A 20,158-nucleotide genomic window follows, 5' to 3' on the forward strand; every position below is an offset into this window, starting at 1 on the left:
ATGGCTGAAATATTTTCCCATTCAAAAGGAAGAAGAGCTTACCCTGTATCCTATTATTTATTGCCTTCTCATCTCCCAGCTCCTGGAATTACAATGATCCTTGAGATGTGAATACAGTCTGTTGACACTCAATACCACTATCCAAGGTTAACTTTGCAAGAATTATATGATATAATTTCCTTACTCTTGGAATTCTGAAAGAAAAACTAACATATGCAAAACTCAACAACAGAAAACAACTGGTGTATAGAATTTGTCTTATCTCCCTTATCTTTTAGTAACTGGTGGCTTGATGGGTGCCTAAAAGGATCTGAAATGCACATATTTGACTTAGAGTATTCACCCACTACTGTGAAATGAAGAAAAGATGCATCTATAGGTGCTGTTTATCTTGTCTTTGAATTATTTAGCAGAGCACACACAAAGGAAGATCTTCCTTCCCTCAGCTGTCAGTTACTACCACAGGGCTGCTGTCTCATGGTCCCTGTGCTCACAGATGTGACAACTCACACAAGAGTTGCATAATTCATATGTGCACTTCTGGTGGGACTGATGGTTTGTTTCCTGCCTCTCACACCAGGCACAACTGTGATCTGATAGTCTGATACAGACTTGGTAGCTTGATCTACCTTCTTTTACAATACTGCAATTGATTAGACATCATGCAAAAGAGCTGGGAACCACAATTATCAATTTCAGCAAAGCTACACACAATTTGTATCGACAGATGAATTGTGGCCTTTGGAGCCCAGCAATAACAGAGAGGTTTGTAGGTGCCTCTTGAAACAAGGAGGGCACAGAAATTGAGACAAGGGATGCAGAGAGCACCATTAAGCATCATTCAGACATCAAGGGCATCTCTCTGCCTGGTGCAGCTGAAAGATCTCAGTTCTGTGGGATGCCAGAGAAACAACTTCTGGTAGCCCTTAATTTTCAACTGTGGAATTTCTGGGCTGTGAAGAAGACAACAGCAGAGTGAACCATAATCCCTGTGACATCTGCTTCGGCATCCCTGGCATGTGTCCAGCAGTGCAGGATAGCTGCACCTGATAACACAGCCTGTTGGGTACCATTTTTGCTGAGAAAGCTTAAAGAGCAAGCAAGCAAACAAAAAAATGACTGGGCACTGTATCATCAACTTTAGTTTAGTGATAGGGGAGCAAGCTGCTCAAACCTGGTATCAGATGTGGGCAGGAGAGCCCGGCCCCGCAGAGCCTGATGATACAAACAAACCATGTACAGCCTTGGCAGCAGTTACTGAGAAAGTATGAAGGCATTGAAAGCTGACTAAACAAATCAGGAACCTGAAACCAGCAGTGAGGGCACCTGTGCTGGTGCCAGGGAGGTCACCTATGCTGGTTTTCCTGTTGGAGCCAGAGGAAAATGGTCCTCAGCCAGTCGAGCACGGAGGGCTGCACTCTCCCATGGAGAACAGACAAGCCTGCATTGCTAGGTTTTAGTAGATGAGTCCCACTCCTCTCTGTCAACATCCTGAATATCTTCTCAAGCCAAAGCTCTGTCATGGCCAAAGAGGAGCTGATGGGCATCTCCCATTTCAGGATGTCACCAGGAGACCTGGCCTGGTTTGGATAGGGCACCCCAAAGAGGCTCTGCATGGTGGGTACAGCAGGGTTGGTTGGGTCAGTCTCACAGGCGGTTCCTGGCAGTGGATTCCTGCCTTGCTGTAAGGAGTGTACTCACACCCCACTCTCAGACATGTGATACACAGTGAAACACTGAGCATTTCAGTAATTAATGAAGAATCTACTGAAGCAACATATGACAAACATATGTAGATCTACTACACTTTTCTCTGCGTTATCAAGTAATTCAGCAAAATTTCATCCATAAGATATTAACTTATATGCTTCCCTTTTACCCTTCTGTTCAAACTACTTTCACAACTCTACGTTCTCAATTACAAAATTACTCCTTATCTGGCAGTCTTCCACAATAAAAATCTGTATAGGCAAAAGGTAATAACAGTACCACTAAGGCAGCTGAAATTCAGTTGCCTTTGTTACAGTGCCCTGACAAAAACTAAGTGAATGCAATAGCACGTGGGCCCCTATCCAGTCCCCCTGCAACAATCCCATGTTACAGGAATTACCACATGGAAATGATTTAAATCTATCTTTTTAAGCTTCTTTCTAGACCACTTTAAATATTTATATGTATTTATAAAACATGTATTAATTTTGTGTATTTATATTAACATAAGTTAAATAAAATTTACCATTTGTACGGTAAAATGTTTAGTATAGACTGTTAAAATAACAATTTTATATCCAATATAAGATACTTACTAAAAAAGTCAAATTTTGTTATCTGAAACATATACAACACTTTAATGGAATCAGTGAAGGAGGTCAAACAAATGGAACATCATTTGGTGGTCAGACTCTAATTTCTAACATTCAGTAGTAGGACACTATTTTCTATACCTGTTTATAAATGTTCTAGAATTAATTCTAAATTTTGTTTCACTTCTTCCTAAATAGTATTTAGACTCTGTAATATTACAAGTCCTTAACACCCTATTAATAAGTGGAGTTAGTTATATAGATTTACATTTTACTTTTTGTCAGACCCTATTGTGCCATATACTTAAATGCCAAATTAAGTAGAAAAAAAAACCAGTCTAGTTCTCATTCCCACATTTGCAGCATATCTGCTTTAAAACAATATTCTGAGTTCTAGTATGACTGAATGTCAACACTCTTCGTCTCACAAATATTCTCTCAGCTCCTCTGTGTTTGCAGCATACCTTGAATGGTTCTAAGGCAACTGCTAATGCCTTACTGATAATGAATTCATGTTCATTTGCTAATCATCAGAATGATTTTTTAAATATAAAGATTTCTCCAGTATTGAGATGGCCATGCAAAATATTTTACCGCAGCTGCCTGAGAAGTACATTTTTGTGGTTTTGCAAGCTGATTCCTTTTTGTGAAAGTCTTCAAAAAAACAAGAAAAATGAAACAAGGATCCCAGACATCTGAATCACCAGACAGTCAAAAAGAATTATGCATATGTTTAAGTATTTGACTTCCTAAAGCAAAAATATGGCATGCCAGTGACCCCTTTGTGTGTGCAGTTGGGAGCAGCCCATTCCAGGCTGCAGCAGGCAAAGGATTTACCTCAGAGCCTAGTCCTTCATTCAAGCCCAACTGGAAGTCAATTTTGTAAGCAGAACAACAATTTAAAACCAAACACATCTCCTTCTTCTCTGGACTGGGGACACTGACCTTATAAATATCTGAAATTTTTCCACTGCCTGTAAACAAAAATGGACTGCAGGCAGTCATGATCATGTGTCACTCTGACAAAACATTCTTACTCCTTGGCTACTTTTTGGAAAGGTTGTTTGCTGTCAATCAAGTCACAAGTTCTGCTTATAATAATGGTGATGACATCAGACCTGTGGAAGAGAAGATTAGTATGGGGAATCTAAATATATAAACCAGAAGGTCATGGGACACATCCAGTGTCAGCTGAAGTCAGCGGCCTCCGTTCAGTTCGATCACAACTGGACTGACCCATGCAGGATTCAGAGGTTTATGTACTTCATGTAGTTATTTATTTTCCCTATAACCAGTATGGCTTGCAGCCTAGCATTTTTTAAGGTGACCTGGACTTTGATTTGTCTGACAAGAAAAGGTGATTGTCCCGCTTTTTATTTTTAGGTGGCCATTTATAGCCAGCCATGCTCAGTGTTTCCAGATGAGACTGAGGCCTGGGCAGGAGGCCAAGTGTGTGCTGAGCCTCAGGTTGGACACAATGGTGGGCAGAGCACTGAGGGCACAAAGCACAGGTCAGCAGCTTTCCTGGCAGGCAGAAAAGGACTAAATTTCATTTGTCTGAAATGGGATTTTCGTTGTCCAGGGCTGCGGGACAAAAGGACTGCTCTCAGCCTGACAGCTGGAATGGATGATTTGTGAAATGTATTTTTAGAAGGCCGATTTGCCTACATGTATGCCTGCATTGTCAAACATCCAGGCAGCAGGAGTGGGTCAGGCTGTGGCCACGAGGGCTGTGACACACTGTACAGACTGTGCAACACAGCCCCAGCCAGAGCTGCGTGCTCACTGCTGCTCAGCTCCACCTGCACACACAGCCCCAACACCAGGGAACACTGCTCTGCTCATCCTGCACTCCAACATGCTCTCACTGCAGCTCCACAGGAATTGCCAACCACAAAGGGAAAATCACTGCTGATACAATAGGACATTAGTGGTCAAGTCTGTTTTCCAAAATCACCCTGGTTTTCCCCACATTTCCTTTTCCTAAACACATCTCCATCTGGTTAACAGAAACAACCTCTTGTGAATTAGGTTTTTCCTTTAACACACTCTTTGGGGATTATATTACTAACGTTCATCCTCCTAATCTTATCCCACACCTTGCTGATAGGCATATCCTTATTAACATCTGCACATGGCCATTGTGCCAGTGCTGCTCTTTTCCCAAGCTGATGATTTCTTCCTCCTACAGCCCATCACACTGAGTTGTATTCATAATACATTTCAAAGCTGATTTCCTCTTTTTTAAAAAAACATTGTTACATTTTTTTGTTTAAACTGTGCACTGATTTCCTTCCCTTCCAAATCAAGGGAGGTCTTGGAAAGCACTCTTCTCTTATATGTAACATCAACGGAGAAAACATAACTGAATACATTATTCTATGCTGATCTACATAGGACTTTACTAAATAGTTAATCATACTACCATCTTTCAAATAGAATTCACAAAAATTTAAAAATAGACTACTCATTTTAAATATTGCATTGTAAGACCTCAGAAAAATAATTTTAATGTACAATGTCACAATAGACACCTACACCACATATTTTCTAGCCCTTGAGAGTTTCTTCTTTATTCTTCATTGGTTATTACACACTCTGTTGAATTGCAGCTTTTCATGCCCTGTGTATATCAGGAAGTGTGAACTTCCTATTTATTTCACAGTCTGTCTAAAATTCCTGCCATCTGGTAAGACATATTAACTTTGAGGCTACAATTCTTACAAGTCCTTTGTGCCTTTATGCTCTCAATCTATAAATTTAATCTGCAGTAAATTTCAAATGAAATATCTGCTCATTAGAGATAGTTATATGCTAAAAGTTGTTATACAGCACTGTAAAAAAAAAAACAAACAAACAAAAAACCAACCACCTTATCTACATATAAGAATATGTAAATATATCCAGGGAGTCAGAATAAAAAATATTCTATTTGTGTGTAACTCCACTGTTAGTGTTGACAGAACCACTTTCTGCACACTCCACTGAATACAATTAAACCAGTAGGATAACAAAATAGGAGCAGATTTGGATACCTGCAGATAGTGAGAAAGAACACAAGAGGAGAGGAGAGGGAGAGGGAGAGGGAGAGGGAGAGGGAGAGGGAGAGGGAGAGAGGGGAGAGGAGAGGCAGCTCCGGGGCTGTGTTCTCCTGCTGCAGGCCTGGCTCTGCCCAGCCTGACCCAGCCCCAGGGGGGCCACCCTGCTCCCCCTGCTCCCCATGGCCAGGAAATAGGAGCATCCCTAAAAATACATCTCTGTTTGTGTGTGTTAATATCTTCCTCTTCATTCCTGAAAAAAATCCAAAAGCAAAACAACACTAAACCAAGAAAACGAGGAATTTTGGAGGGGGGGGGGGGGGTTTAGATTACTTTTAGGTCTTGCCTCAATATCCGTCCTGGAAGGAAGGAAAATTCATCCCAGTATTTATTTTGTCTTTCCCTTCCTCTTCAGCTTCTTTTGACTCCCTTTACACTCTGTTTTTCCACTTCATAGCTATACCTTCTTCCAAACAAAACCTTGTTGAAACCTCATCAGTCTGTCTATCTTTTTTTTCCAAAATCAATGTCTCAGCGACCATTTAGTTAAAAGCAGAAAAAAAAAAGGTAAAAAATTTACCATCTCCAGCCCTTTATTGTACTCTTCCAGTACAAAGAATACTCAACACCTCTCTCTCTCTCTCTTGAAGGAACCAACAATATGACAGCCTTCTGTTCCCTTGTGTCTTTCCAAGTATTTCCCAGGTATCTCTTAATTTGAGGACTAAATTTACTAGGAAGAGGCATGCTTAGTAGACATACAAGAATCAGAAGGGTTCAGAGGGAAGGCACTGATGAGGAGCCCGGTCTGCCAGCAACCATCTGTTCTGGAGAAGGAAACAAAGCCACAGATTGCTCCCAGGCAGCTCCCCGCAGACGCTACTTGAGGACTATTTCTAGCTTGTGGCTAGAAGGTGTCCAATAAATTGACAATTTCACTTCTTCCCACAGAGTTTTCTGATTAGCAGCACTGAAATTACTGTTATTTTCACTTGATGAGTATCATAGCCAAGTGTGTGGGTTTGGGGTTTTTGGGGGGGGAATGAGAGCCAGATGATTGGATGCTGAGCCCTGTAGGCAAAAATTTTGCTTACATGTATTTTAACAGTTTTGAACTACTCTCCTACTACTACACATTGCCTTATTTTCTAACTTTACTAGACATTTCTGTACATCATTAAATGCTTATTCCATTTAGAAGGTAAGATTCTAAATAAGTCATAGAAATAAAAAGCAATCACCTTTTACTAAGGAAGACAGGATTAACAGAGACTCTTTCTGTAGAAATAGGATTTGAAAACACATCATTTTTTACAGCAATTTTTTCTGTGTAAAACCTGCATTAAGCCTGAGAAATAATATGAAAGCAGTTTAAACTCACATCCTAGACCAGGCCTATTTCTCAACAATTCCTAAAGCCGGTAGCACCATGACAATTATGTCAAAGGGATCGGTTTGGGATGATGTTTGTGCGTTTTACATAATTCCCAAATAAATGCACTGAACACCGGTGCTGAACCCTGCAGTTTGTTCAGCAAGTGACTTTGGACAGAAAAGGAATAGAGAACTTTGCAGGTGCCGCCGGCGATCTCCACCTCGAACAGCTCTCCTGAATCGGGACGCTGCATCTGACCCCAGAACAACACAGTGAGAACCCTCACAATTTTAAGCTCATGTAAAATATTCTCTGATTAATTCATCCCCCTCTCCCTTTTTGTGCCGCCGGGCCGCCCCTCGGGCTCTTCGCCCCGCACCCGGGGCCGGTCCCGGGCTCTCCGCGCCCCCCGCCCGGACCCCGCGGTGCCGGTGCCGTCCCCACCGCCCCTTGGCTCCGCTGCCCGCGGCCGGCGCCGCCCGCCGCTCCCGCCGCCCCTTCCCGCTGTCACTCGCGGCTCCGCCCGCCCCTCGCCGGCCCCTCCCCGGCCCCGGCGGAGCCGCCGCCGTTTCCGGAGCGCTCGGCGCGGGGCCCGGGGCTGTCGCGGGCAGGTGAGTGAGCGCCGCGCCGACCCCGCCGAGCCCCGCGGCCCGGCCCGGCCCCGCCCGCGCCCGCCCGAGCCCCGCAGCGCGGCCCGCGGGCCCGGCCGGGCGGGCACCGGGCTGGCAGCGCCCGCGGCACCGGGCGGACGCGGCGCGGAGGGCGGCAGCGCCCGGGGCAGCCCCTGGGCCGCTCGGGAGGCGCCGGCGGGGGCTGGGGCCGGGGGGAGCCCTGGCCGGGGGGAGGCGAGGCGGCGCTGCCGGTTCCCACCGGGACCGTGGCCGCGGTGCCCCGGCGGGGCCGGGCCGGGCCGGGCGCGGTGTCGGGGGCAGCCCGGGGCGGTGTCGGGGGCAGCCCGGGGCGGTGTCGGGGGCAGCCCGGGGCGGTGTCGGGGGCTGCGGCCGCCCCCCCGTGACCCGTGTGCGGGCAGCCCGGGCAGCGCGGCGGGGCCGGGACTGCGCCTGCGGGAATTCCTGCGCACCTTCCTGCTCCACGGTGACCCGGGGCGCCCGCCCGGCCCGGCCCCGCCGGCCCCCGGCGCTGGGGCGGCCCCGCCGCGCGGCCTCTCCCGGGCGGCGCCGGCCGGAGCTCCCCGGTACCGCGGCAGCGGCGCCGCCCAAAGCCCGGCCGGGCTCGGGGCCCCCGGGCCGCTCCGCGCCCCCCGGGCCGGGGCCTGCGGGCAGCGGCGTCCCCGGCCGCTGCAGGGGCTGCGTACAGATCGTTCACCTGATGCGAGCTGCGAGTGCCGCTTGTTGTTGCCGAGCCTTATGTTGTGTGCATATGGTAGCTGCCAGCAGAAGAGGATAACGCATTTTGGGCTGTAGCTTAAAACTTTATCAATGCTCCCTTGCTTCTGCCTGCTTGAGGGGTTTTATTCGTTTGAGCGGAGAGGAAATGGTAGAGGTATGTATTTGTCGGGTGAATGTCGGCTTAGGAACTTGAAAGCAGTTGGAAGGTCTTATTTGTTTGTTTTATGTGAGGTTGTAAAGCCTGTCAGAGGTATAAATTGGCCGTTATTATTATCATTACTGATTTTATAGAGGCACAGATGTCTGGGTGTTGTGACGAGGGCCATACCTCAGTGGTGCGTAGCTGCAGTAAACTTGGTGTTACCGAGTGGCTCCTTCGGAGGCACATGCAGCTGGCACGGGCTGAGGCTTGGCTCCCAAAATGGCACTGCATCTGGAACTGCCTTGGACAATCTCTCATCTACAGCTGCTGGATTTTCAGGCTATTGTTGCTGGATGTTTCTGTTTCCTCAGCTCAGTGCTGTCGGCAAATAGGCAGTGGTGCCCTTGAGGAGCTGTATTTGTTTTCTGTGGGCACCGGCGGCTGAAGCTCCCCTTCCCTCACCTCTCTGAGGTATGTGCTATGTGTTGTGTGGCTCCTGGCCACATGAAGGTTTTGGTGTGCAGCTCATGGGATCAGCAGTGTTGGCCCATTTTGGTATGTGCACAGGTGCTGTTTGTGCATCGTGAGTACCAACATGATTTTGCACTTGGCTCGAGTCTTCTACTGGGCAATGTTTTTACAGAAGATAAAGCTGGACCCTTCTGTAAAGAATGCCAAGTTTTCCAGGTTCAAGACTTGCAGAAGGTTTTTCTTTCTTCCTGTATTTTCTGTTCTTTCCTTCCCAGCAGACCTTTCTAAGTATTTAATGTCTGGTTGTGATGAAGGTGTGTTTTGTGTTCCTGGTGCTTGGAGGAGCCAGGCTGGAGCAGCTCAGTGCCGCTGCTTTCTTCTCGTGCCTCTCGTGGTGCTGCTCCCTCAGTCGGTGTAAGGCAGGCTGCTCTCATTCTGTATCAGGGGTTACTCAGGGTGCTTAGGAAACTGGAAACAATGCGTACAGGGAATATTTTTCTAATTGAAAGTCTGTTCTGAGACTCTGAATTTTGGCTAGCAGGTAAATGATCCCTCATAAAATGTGATAAGGCAAGTGTGTGCTACCAACGTGTCAAAGTGAAGTCTGGGTTTCTTCTGCTTCTTGGGCGTCACCTTGGGTTTGGTCACTGGCATCTTATTTTTCTGAGGGTGTGCTGTCTCCAGCTTGAGATCTTTATTCCCCACTTCTTCCCACTATTTATTATTTTTCAACACTCCTTCTGCCTCAGCATACAAATGGCGTCCAGTTTTTCTTTGCAACAAAACAATTGTATTTTTCTGTCCTAAGTAAGCTTTTCTTTAAATCTGACACTGACAGTCATTTTAAGTGCTTACACTTGCCTTACTCAAAACAGGGTTATGTCAAGAGAAATTGTGCTGCTGCTTTTGTTTATGTGGTAGTACTGTAATAGGAAAAGACTTGTTCTTGGTACAATGAATGCTGGTACACCAGAAATCCTGCTAATGATAGTGATTAATGGGTGCTGCTCAAAATAGCTATCACTGCTGATATGACTAATTGTGCTGTATGAAAAGAGCTCCTTTATTCCCAGTAATCTCAAGGTGTTTCTAGAGTTCTGGAGAAGTGTCTGATCAGTGCAGATAGGTAACTGCACAGGGAGATACAGAGCTTGCTGGAGTGTGGCAGCTCTCGGGAGCTTGCTGCTGTGCTGCAGGACCAGTCAGGGCTGAGCATGAGTATTTTCTTGTGGTGATTGTAGGTAGATAGAATATTATTACTGGAATTGGGTGTTAGCCAGTGCAACAACCTACGTGTTGCAAACAATGCCAGGGTATTGTCAGGAGCTACAGAAGGGGTTTATGTTGAACATGAAAGATGACATTTCCAGCAGCATGGGTAACCTCATCACAGGGTGCTCTGCTGGGGCTGGCTCTGAGGGCAACTGGCGCTGCTGCACTTGACAAAACTCTGTGTTGTAATTGCTCTGCTCCTCCTAGAGCTTGGTGATGTGTCTGGATGCCCTGCCCAGGCCTTTGGTGACAAGCTGGAGGCAATCCCATGCTTCTGGGCCACGGTGCATTCCAGGTTCTGTTTGGATTTTGTATGTGCTGGACACTTAGTGGGGACTGTGGATCTAAACCATAGGAGGTCCTGTGTCTTGATACCTGTAAAATCTGAAATTCTGGCTTGTAGGATGAAAAAATGTATTGAAAATTAAGTAGAATATGTTAAAGATGGGTTTCACACTCACTGAGAAGAAGCTTGAAGTTGTGTTTGTTGCACCTCTGGCTTTGTGTTTCTTCTCTTCTGCTGTTCATGTACCTCAAGACAATTTTACATTAGGAGCTGTTTAGACATTTGTCCTTTCAGCCATCAAAGAAACCCTTAAGGTGTGTGTGGGGGAATAGGACACATTCCATTCACAAATTCTGCTTTGCAGGTGAATTGCCAATTTGGTCTGATAGGATTCCAGTCTTGTAGTGTTCTGTGGATAAACTGGTTTAGTCCAGTCCTTGAATTTTGTCCAAATGACGATTAAAACAAGGAGAGAAAAAAAGAATTTTAAAATAGAACTTCAGAATGATAATTTTGATGGTAATGAGGTGTGTTTCACTTTGAAGAGCTCTAATGTGACTAGACAAATTGTTTTGAGAACTGTGGTCTTGGAGTTTCAATCTGGTCTTACCCTGCTGTAATTAATGAATTATTGTGTTGGTTATTTAAGATAAATTTTGGGGAATTGATCTGTGTGATTCTGTTAAGGTCACAAGCTTTGCATGAGGCAAACCAACTTCCAGGGATTCAGGCTGGAGTGCTTTGGAGTAAAAGAAAAAGGAGTGAGTGTGTGTGAGAAAAAGCAAAATAGAAGGTTTAGAAATGCTGGTCAAGCCTTGAAGAATGACAAAAGGGCTGAAAAGGGGAATGCCAAGGAGCCCAGGTACAGCTGGGGGAGCCCTGGGATGTCTCTGAGGGTAGGGGTGGGTCTGAGGTGGGAGTAGCTGGGGCTCTGTGAGCCTTTCAGGCATCTTTGAGAGGCTGTGCAGCACGCCAGGCATTTTCCCAGCTGTGATACTGCATTCCATCGATGGCAAATTGGCTTCAGTCTGGTGATAACACACGGCAGCTTTTCCAACTCCAGTTGGAAGTGTGGTATTCTAGGACTTGGCTTTGAAAACCATTTGCACTAAGGAAATAAATATTCTTCCTTCTAAGGAAAGCCCTCGTAGGAGAACACAATAGCATTGGCAGATAGAATTTTTGCTGTATTAGCTAAAAAGCAAACCAAAAACTTAAAAAAAAAAATTTGCTGTAGAGTAACTGTCCATGTTTTACTGCTAGGGTCACATTGACAAAATAATGCCTTAGGAAACATCTTTATAATGCATCCCTAAGTTGTGACCAATTCCTGTTTATGTTTTTAGTAACATTTTCTCCCTGATATATCTGATGAGTATTTTCTGGTTTAGGCTAGCTAGATTTTCATTGTTCCTTCTTTGTGATCTTTTGTTGCTGACTTTCCTAAGAGTTTTCTGCTTTTTCAGGTGGTTGGGGGTGTGGGGTCAACGGGACTCTGTGGTTTATCAAGCATTATTACAGTGGGGTACTTGTCAGGCATTAACATTTTCTGGTAAGCATTTCTGTACAACAGCATTGCAAAAGATAGATTCTTTGGGAAATTTCAACAGGAGAATTCTTCCACCACCCTGTCGGTCACTCCTCATGTTGAGCTATTCTATTTTTGTTCTTTCCTGACACTACCTCTGTGCTGGTTAGAATGCTGTAAGGGAACATGTCAACTGGCTGTTTAATAGCAGTGTTTTAGGTGTGACTCTTGTTTAGTTGTGCACTCAAAGTTGACATTTAAATGGTACTGTCCAATTATAGAAAATTCCTCGGGCTCTGTGTCGTGTACTCTGCAATCTGGAAGCAGAATAAATCTCCTTAACCTAAACAGCTTCTGAATGTAAGAGAAAGTTTGTTTCCCTTGATAGAAATAATAATTTTGAACTTAGTTTCTTTAATGCTTTATTTTAACACGTTTTGGGAACTCTAAAGCAGAGTTGTAAAGGACAGGGTAGGAGAAGAGCAGGAACAAGGGACTTCCTTTTTTCCATTTCTCCACAGGCATCTCTAGTGTGATTCATTCATGTGAGGGTTGTCTACCAATGAAATTTATCTCTAATCCTGTCAGTAACTGAGTGTTTTTAGTTTCCCAAGCAGATTACCTGACTGTCATAACTGGTATGTTTGCGAGTTTCTTGATGGTGTTGGGAATTCCTCTGGATTTACTGGGGTAAAATTAGATCCTCTGAAGCATGTCCACATGATTTGTCTCATACCAGGATATTCAGAGCAATGATACTAGGCATTTTTAATGAAATTGAACTTCCTGCTCTTCTGTACATATTACAGAAGTTGGCTGTGTACCTGAGAACACTTTGAGTCCAAACACAAGGACTTCCCTGGAGAAAGATAAAGCACCTGAAGGTCTGCAGCTCACATTCCAGGAAAATCTGGAGATCTTTCCTAAGAGTCTAAGTACAAGGTAACATTTTTTGAAGTCCCTTAAAAATATTTGTAGCTGGTAATCTCATCCTGAAGAAGCCAGCTATTCTTTTTATATGATCATGTAACAAAACTGCTGAAAAGCAGAGAGGGCTGTGGGGCCTAGGAAGGACACACACAGAAACACTCCTCTTCTTGAAAGACTCTTCTCGTGGCTGCATCCTCCCAGCTGCAGTGACAGCCTGGGGAATCACAGGGGAAGATCACAGTGGGTAAATGTCATTCTGTGCCACACTCCAAAAGATTGAGGAACGTAACCTCTTTCTGGTGAGTATTTCAAAATGTTTCTCAGAATGCTATTTGCAAATCTTGCACCAGATGGTTTTGTATCGTGTGGAAGGAGGAAGGATACAAGGAGGAAGAGGGTACCTAAAAATGTTATTCTTCCAGTTCTGTGTGTTCTTCTTCAGGGCAACTTCAGTGTAGGATGAGTTTGTAATCTGCAAATACTCAGAAGAAGCCATGTTTGTCAAATGCAGGTAAAAATGAATGCAGGTGTTCATTGTTTGTTCGAGGCCCCTGTGTTTGTAAAAGATGGACAGATCCTGAGCAGAGAAGGTACTTGGTGGGAGAGGAGAGTAGCAATGCTGCTTGTGTGGAGTGCTCTGCAGCTCTTGGTGCAAGCAGGAGTTAAGGCCAGGTGGTGTGGAATAGCATTGACTCAAACTGTGTGAGGACACTGTTCCAGAGTCCTGCCTCATCAGTGCATGTTTCTGAGCTGCAGAATAAACTTTATTTAGCCTCTTACCAAACACATAGTTAGATATTTATTTGTGGTTTTTCGGCTGAGCAATACAACTTGCAAATAGTTAAATAATAAGGCAATAAGATCGACCCTTTCTGCTATATGAGATAAGCATTTGCAAGTGATGCAATCAAAAACTTTAATATGATGATGAAAAATAGATCTTCTCCTGAATATGCATATATTCTTTAGGAAAAACAAAAACCTTTAACTTACTAAATAAACAGAATGAAGAAACTTGGTAATGATCAGAATTTTGTTTTACTGAGTTCAGTTGTGAGTGGTACAGATGACAGAGCAGAGGTGTGAGTGGCTACTTGGACATTCCTTATGTACAGAGAGCAAACTGGACATCCTTCAGTAACTCATAGTGCAGTACAAATAAATTGTCCTTCCACCAGTGTGAATAGGTGCACATCTTCTGATAGAAACAAGGTCAAGGCTTTGGTAGTGTTACACTTGTTCTGGCTGTTTTTAAAGAGAAGTTGGTCAAGTTTATGTATACAAGAGCAGGGTAGGTCAACCAAAAATTAAATTTCCTAAAGTAATGGAAGTGTATGTGAACTTGTAGTTCCGTTTTTGTTTTTTCTGGCTTATTTTTGTTTCATGCTGATGAAAATTGTATGGAGTCCTGGAAAGAAATGTCAGTTATTAGAACCAAACCCTGAAAAACAGAGCATGGTATAGCAACATTCTGCTTTTGGGAGCATGCTTGGTTCTGTATTAAAATGTTGGAGAAGTCCTTACTCAGAGGAGTCTTTCTGTCTGTCTTGTATTGCCTTCAGAAGGAGAATGAAAACATTTTTTTTGAGCAATCCTATTAGATCTTATAATAAACTTCTTTGTGTAAACATTGCAATAATTTCCAGGGCAACAGATTGTGATGTTGAATTCAGGACTTTGACCTCATTCCAGGCCCAAAGGGGAGCAAAGCTTGTAAAGTTTTAGGCAGGTATTACAAAATAACTTTGGTAATTAGCAAATTTTATATAAAACTTGGCTGTGAATTTAACACAGCCTTGTTCATACCTCCTTCTTAGCAAAGATATTCTACAGATCCAGATTATCAGTGCTAATTTAAATGTTGTCTTTCACATGAATGGCTATTTCAGTTTTAAGACCAAATGCTGGGTTGTGGGCCAGTGTAAGCTCTGGTTTGGCAGTCTCTGGTCAAGTGCACTTAGAGCTTTTTCCATGTGGAAAAGTGGTACATCTGCCCTGTGCTATTTTGAAGTCAATCTGTTGCTTGCTTTAGTGGTTAGAAAAGTTCCTTGACTGGTTAAGTGAATCCATTGCTCTGCAGATGTTTCTGGATATGAAATCTGTTGAAAACCACTAATGATACATTTTTTGGTTTTGTATAGGAATGTTACATTTTTGTGGTGATGAATTGGTATGATAGATTAAATCTGTCGTTGACACACAAGATTTAGGGAAATGTTTTTTGGGTAAAGTGCATTTTCTTCCTTTGAAGATGCAGCAGGAAAAGAGCTTGTTTGGGTTTTTTTTTTTTTTCTAATCTTAGTTTCTGGAATGGTTGGGTGGTAGGAGGTTTGACTGGGGTTGTCTGATACAGACAAACAAATGAAAAACAGACCATGGTTTGCTCTGTACTTGTGCTTCTGCTGAACATGGGTTAGAAGATGAGAGCTCCTGTGTGTGCCCTCCTTTTCCATATTTCAGTGATCATCAGGTGCCTGGCAGATGCCAGGAGCTGTCCCTCAGGAGGTGCCAGGTGGGTGCTGTGTATTGGGGTGTTTCTGGAGGCTGTTCTTGCCCAGGTGTGTTAGGTGAACACCATGCTGTGGGAATTTCTCAGAGGAGCTCCTCTGCCTTTAAAGGTGCAGGATATAAGTTTAATTTGCTCTTAAACAGCTGCACAGTTTGTTGTTTGTGCAGTGCATTGATGGGGGGTTGTGACAATTTGCAGTGATTTTTACACTAAGCTTCTGAGGACATGTCTGTAGGTTGGCATGTTGCTGTTCTTCAAGTTCCTCTATCCTTACCCTCTTATTCATGATTCCCTTGCACTCAGGGGGATTATTGATGGAAATGTCTGTCTAGACTGCCTTCTCCTCTGTTTCAGCATCTTTTGCTGTGTTTCACTTGAGAGGCCTTCATGGCCCTTGACTTTATGCAGTGTGAGAGATGAAGACTGCTGCTGGTTTTATATGACTTGGCTTTATATGACTTTATATGACATTTGGCTTAATGTTGTAGTTTGTTCTTTTTCCTGGGACATTCACATTTTTATGGGGCTTTTTTCAGCTTCACATTGCAGCCAGTGGGTGCTTTTCTCTGTCTGATGTCATATGTTGTTACTGGTATTTTAAGTCACGTTCTGAAACAGGAGGAAATGACATATTTCAGTCAGCTGCTTTCTGCTAAAAGGTTGTATCTATATTTTGTTCTGAAATTGTTGTAGGACAGATGAAGCAGGTTCTTTCCAAAAATTCTTGTGCTTTCAGGGAGGCAATATATTGTGTCTTCTTTGCATATGCTGTTTGATATATTCTGGTCTGGAGCATGAGTTTTCTCTGCTGTGTTGATTGTATTTCGCTGCACATGAAATGAAAGACCAAGAAAAACATGTCTAATATAGTTTACTAAATTTTCTACACTACATAATAATGCTCCTTTTCCTTTTGACTTAAAGCTTTGTAAGTGATCCAGTCTTCATAATCATGAGTGTTCCCAGGAAGGTGTCCTGTGTTTTGATTCAGATGTTCAGTGTGTTGAAGAATAAATTATAATATGAATTCAGGGCATCTTGCATATTGCATCTATGCTAAATATTTTTCTCTAAAATGAATTCTAATGTGAGCAAAGTTAAACTGGTATAATTTGGAACAGTAGACTTTAGGCAAAATTGGAAGTAGCTGTGTGTGAATATTGATTATTGTGCTCAGTAGCATGTGAAAAACCTCATCGTGCCTCAAAGCACTGTAGCCTTAGTGGACTTAAAATCCTTTATTTAGCTGTTGCTAAGGATTCGTGTTGAGGATTTTTAATATTTCTTCTTTTACATCACACCATTGACCCAAGTGCTGTAGCTCAGTGGCTTTCCCTGGCCTTACACTGTCACAGGCAGGTGGTGCTTTGGCCAAAGCTTGGTGGGTTTCTGTCTGACACAGTCCAAACCTTGGGGTCTCAGGGGAACCACTTCATATATTCTGAAAAAAAGCAGGGAATGGTAATTGCAGCTGCAGAATAACCCTCAGAGGAGGGAAACACTTGACAAATTGACTTACATGTGTCAGTGTGTGTGTCCTGTGTGTCCTCAGGTGTAAGATGCCTTTGTCTTAACTGCTGGGTGTTCCAGCACAGCAGGTCAGGTGCTGTGCACCTCTTTGGTAAGAACCAGCATTTACAGGACTAATACTTCAAAAGTCATGCTTTGTAGATGATGTGAAGGGAAGAACTGGTTTTTGTTTTCTCTGGTAAATGACTTTTTTCCTAAAGCTGCTGCTCCATGTTCTTCCCTATGGAAGATGCTGCCTCATGCTGGGCTGGTGGTGAGCTGAAGGTTGTGTGCCAGGTACTTGTGGCTTACTTGCACTTACACTGCAGTGCCTCTCCTCTTTTTTTTGTTGTTTGTTTTCTTTTCTTTGTACAAAATGTTGGGTTTTGTTAAATATGAGAAGAGGGTAGTAAGAAACACAGCAAAGCAACTGCTCATGGTCATGAACTCAATAAGTAATTGAGACAGACTATTCAATGTAATCTTTTAGGACTACAAATATTAGGTAAAAAACTCTTTATGAATAACAAGATTAAATCTGTCACTATGACAAGAGAGAATGTTCTTTGCTGAGGGGGGGTAGATTTAGATTAAATATTAGGAGGAAATGATCCCCTGTGGGGGTGCTGAGCCCTGGCACAGAGAAGCTGTGGCTGCCCCACCCCTGGAAATGTCCAAGGCCAGGTTGGATGGGCCCTTGGAATAACCAAGGATAACTGGGATAGTGGAAGGTGTCCTACCCATGGCAGGGCTGGGATGAGATGGGCTTTAAGGTTCTTCCAACCCAAAACATTCTGTGAATTCAGGATAAGTCAAGTCAGGTATTTACAACATTGGTGTATGGTAAAAACCTCCATGCCACAAGATTTTTTCATTGATGCTTTTTCTTGAGTAGTTATCTTCTAGGTGCTTACTAGTAGAGGTTGCTTAATTTAACATTGAATAGTTTTAATTAGTAGTAAATAAGTGTCAGTTTGGACTAATAAAAATCCATTGTTGTGACCAAAGTGTGGACAAAGAAATGACCCCTAAACAGAGTGTATGTTTCAACTTCAGAGACAAATGCCAGCATAATCACCTGAAGAATATGAAAAGCAGTCCATGGAATAATTTTCTGTTTCAGACAGAGAATAAAACATTAGCTCTAAGAGGAGCTAAGGTTCCATTTTACAAGTGACTCTGCTGTTTAAAGTGATTTTCTGATAGGCATGCAGCAACTCAGAAAGCAGCAGGATGCCTCACTAATAGCATTTGAGAGCCCTAAAATATAGTTTCATCTGAATTTTGAATATTGTTATATTGATATGCTGTGAAAAAACCCATCAGTTTCATTGCCAGGCACAGAATCATCTCCATTTTTTATGCTGCTGAATCCAGTCACTGTCCTTTCCCCTGTGCTTATTTTTGTTCTTGCTTTTAGTTATACTTTTTTTCTTTCCTGCTTTAAACTTTAATTGCCATATAAAACTCTCCTGATTGTATGTGTTACATAGCGAGGATTGGAATGTTAGCTGAAAGATGGGGAGAGGAATCTGCCATGCTGAAAATGCAAAAGATTTCCTGTTATTGTTACTCAGTTTGGTGCGGGTTAGTGTCCCTGGGGCAGCTAAAGCACTGCCCAAACTCTCCTTGCTTCATGGAAATGCACAAGTGGTAGCAGAGGATAAAACCCCTTGGTGTATCCAATAATACTCTGATTGTGGTTAGTCCCAGTTCTGTCCTTAGAACACATTGTTCCTAATAAAATAAATGCACAAAGTGGTATGGCCTGCTCCAGCTGCAGAGTGTTACTGGATGCTTTGAAGGAAGGTAATTATTTGATTTATTTCTAGACTTGAAATTTTGAGAAAATGTCTCATTGAAATCCGACTCCTTCAGTGGGCAGAGCATGCATTGTGCAGCGTGCACGTAGCAGGCATTGTTAGGTACATGCAGGAAATCCATATTTTGTATTGCTGTGGGTAAAACCAAATCTATGAATACCTCAGTGTGTGGTAAGGATCCTTGTCTGATGCTGTGAGGTTTAAGCTGGCTGGAGTTAATCTGAAAGTAGGGAAAAGAAATTGATGATGGATCAGTGTTGTTGAATTGGAAGTAAAAAAGCAGGATATGTTTTTAGTGTTCAGAATTTGCAGGAAACTCCAAACTTCACGTTATAAATAGAAATGCAGAAAATAAATGTGGCATCCCTGTGTTTGTGCATTATAGTGTTCCCTGAGAGGTTTCTACAGATAGATATTGTGGATTATGTAGGATATAGATACTGTAATTGCCTAACAGAATAGTTCTAAAAGCAGAGCAAAATCCTTGCAGAGCTGTAGAAGGAAGGAGTATTGGTGCAGTAGGAACACAGCTCCCTATTTTTTGCCATCTTAGCATGGTGGGGAACAAGAGTGGATGGAAATCCTCCTGCAGAAGCATTTGCTGCTTTCTTTGGTTGTGCTGCAGCCATTGGCACTTCTGCTGCCATCAGTAATTCAGGGGCACAGGACACACAGGTTCAGGTTTTTATCAGAGCCTGCCTAATGGGGGAAAATGTGGAAGAAGGGACATTATCATTAAATAGAGAACATAGTATAGAACTACAGTGGAAGTTGAAGCCTTAGATGTCAAGGTCCAGCAGCATGGCTCTTCCCAACCACTCCATTGTTCCCTGGGCTCTGTTACTTTGCTGCTTTCTTAAGGCAGATGCAAGAAGGATTTTTTCCCTAAATAATAATTTCACCTACCTTCTCCAGAGCCATTGTGGAAGTAGTTGTTTCCATAATATTGATTATGAAGAGCATGGGCATTGAGTTCTGTCCAAACTGAGCGTGGCTGAGCTGTAAGTGCTGTGTGCTGGTTCCACAGGGGCTGCAGGGATTTGGAAGCCGTGAGTGTGGAGGTTTAGCTGAGATCTGTGTTCAGGTAGAAGATTCCTGCTGTGTTCCTGAGGGGTGGATCTGCAGTGTGCTCCCAGCAGGGAGCTGTGTGAGCTCAGCCAGGTGTGCCAGGAGTTTGTGGCAGGTAGCAGAGTCACAAGGCACGGTGGCCAATTCACTGTTTACTAGATCACACTGGTGTCCTTGTAGATCATACTTACTAATTTAAATGGGGTTGTTAAATTAATTTTTAAGCATTAGTTTAGTGACTGTGTTGTTAAGTATCAAATAAAGCCATTAGGCACTGGGTGCTCAGTGTCCCTTTAACCCTGCTCCAGCAGGGACAGCAGTGATAGCAGCACTGCCCCCAGCACCTGCTGATGCTCCAGTGCTCCAAGTCAAAGGCTGATTTTTCAAAAAATAGTTCTCAGGTTTTCTTTCAGAAATTAAAAAAAAAGGCTAAATTTTCAGTGAGCTTCAAAGCTTTTCATGAGCTCATTAGTAATTTGAATGTTTCCTCTGAAGGATTGTGTGTTGGAAGGGTTGTTTTGACTCAGTTGGATGTGCATTGCATGCTTTATTGGA

At 43.4% G+C, this 20,158-nt stretch overlaps 1 protein-coding gene across 2 annotated transcripts in view; it reads left to right on the forward strand.

The window, feature by feature from the left end:
* Positions 1 to 7,241: 7,241 nt before the first annotated feature.
* Positions 7,242 to 20,158, forward strand: part of GARRE1 (granule associated Rac and RHOG effector 1) — a 61,013-nt gene continuing 48,096 nt past the window's right edge. Inside the window, exon 1 of one of the 2 annotated variants that reach the window (XM_036390253.2) lies at positions 7,242 to 7,327. The gene's annotated coding sequence lies outside the window, so the exon portion shown is untranslated. Of the gene's footprint in view, positions 7,328 to 12,655; positions 12,707 to 20,158 lie in introns of those variants that run through there. The other variant, XM_036390254.2, reaches the window with a different exon arrangement.

Source organism: Molothrus ater, chromosome 12 (assembly GCF_012460135.2).
Source record: "Molothrus ater isolate BHLD 08-10-18 breed brown headed cowbird chromosome 12, BPBGC_Mater_1.1, whole genome shotgun sequence".
Lineage (NCBI taxonomy): Eukaryota > Metazoa > Chordata > Aves > Passeriformes > Icteridae > Molothrus > Molothrus ater.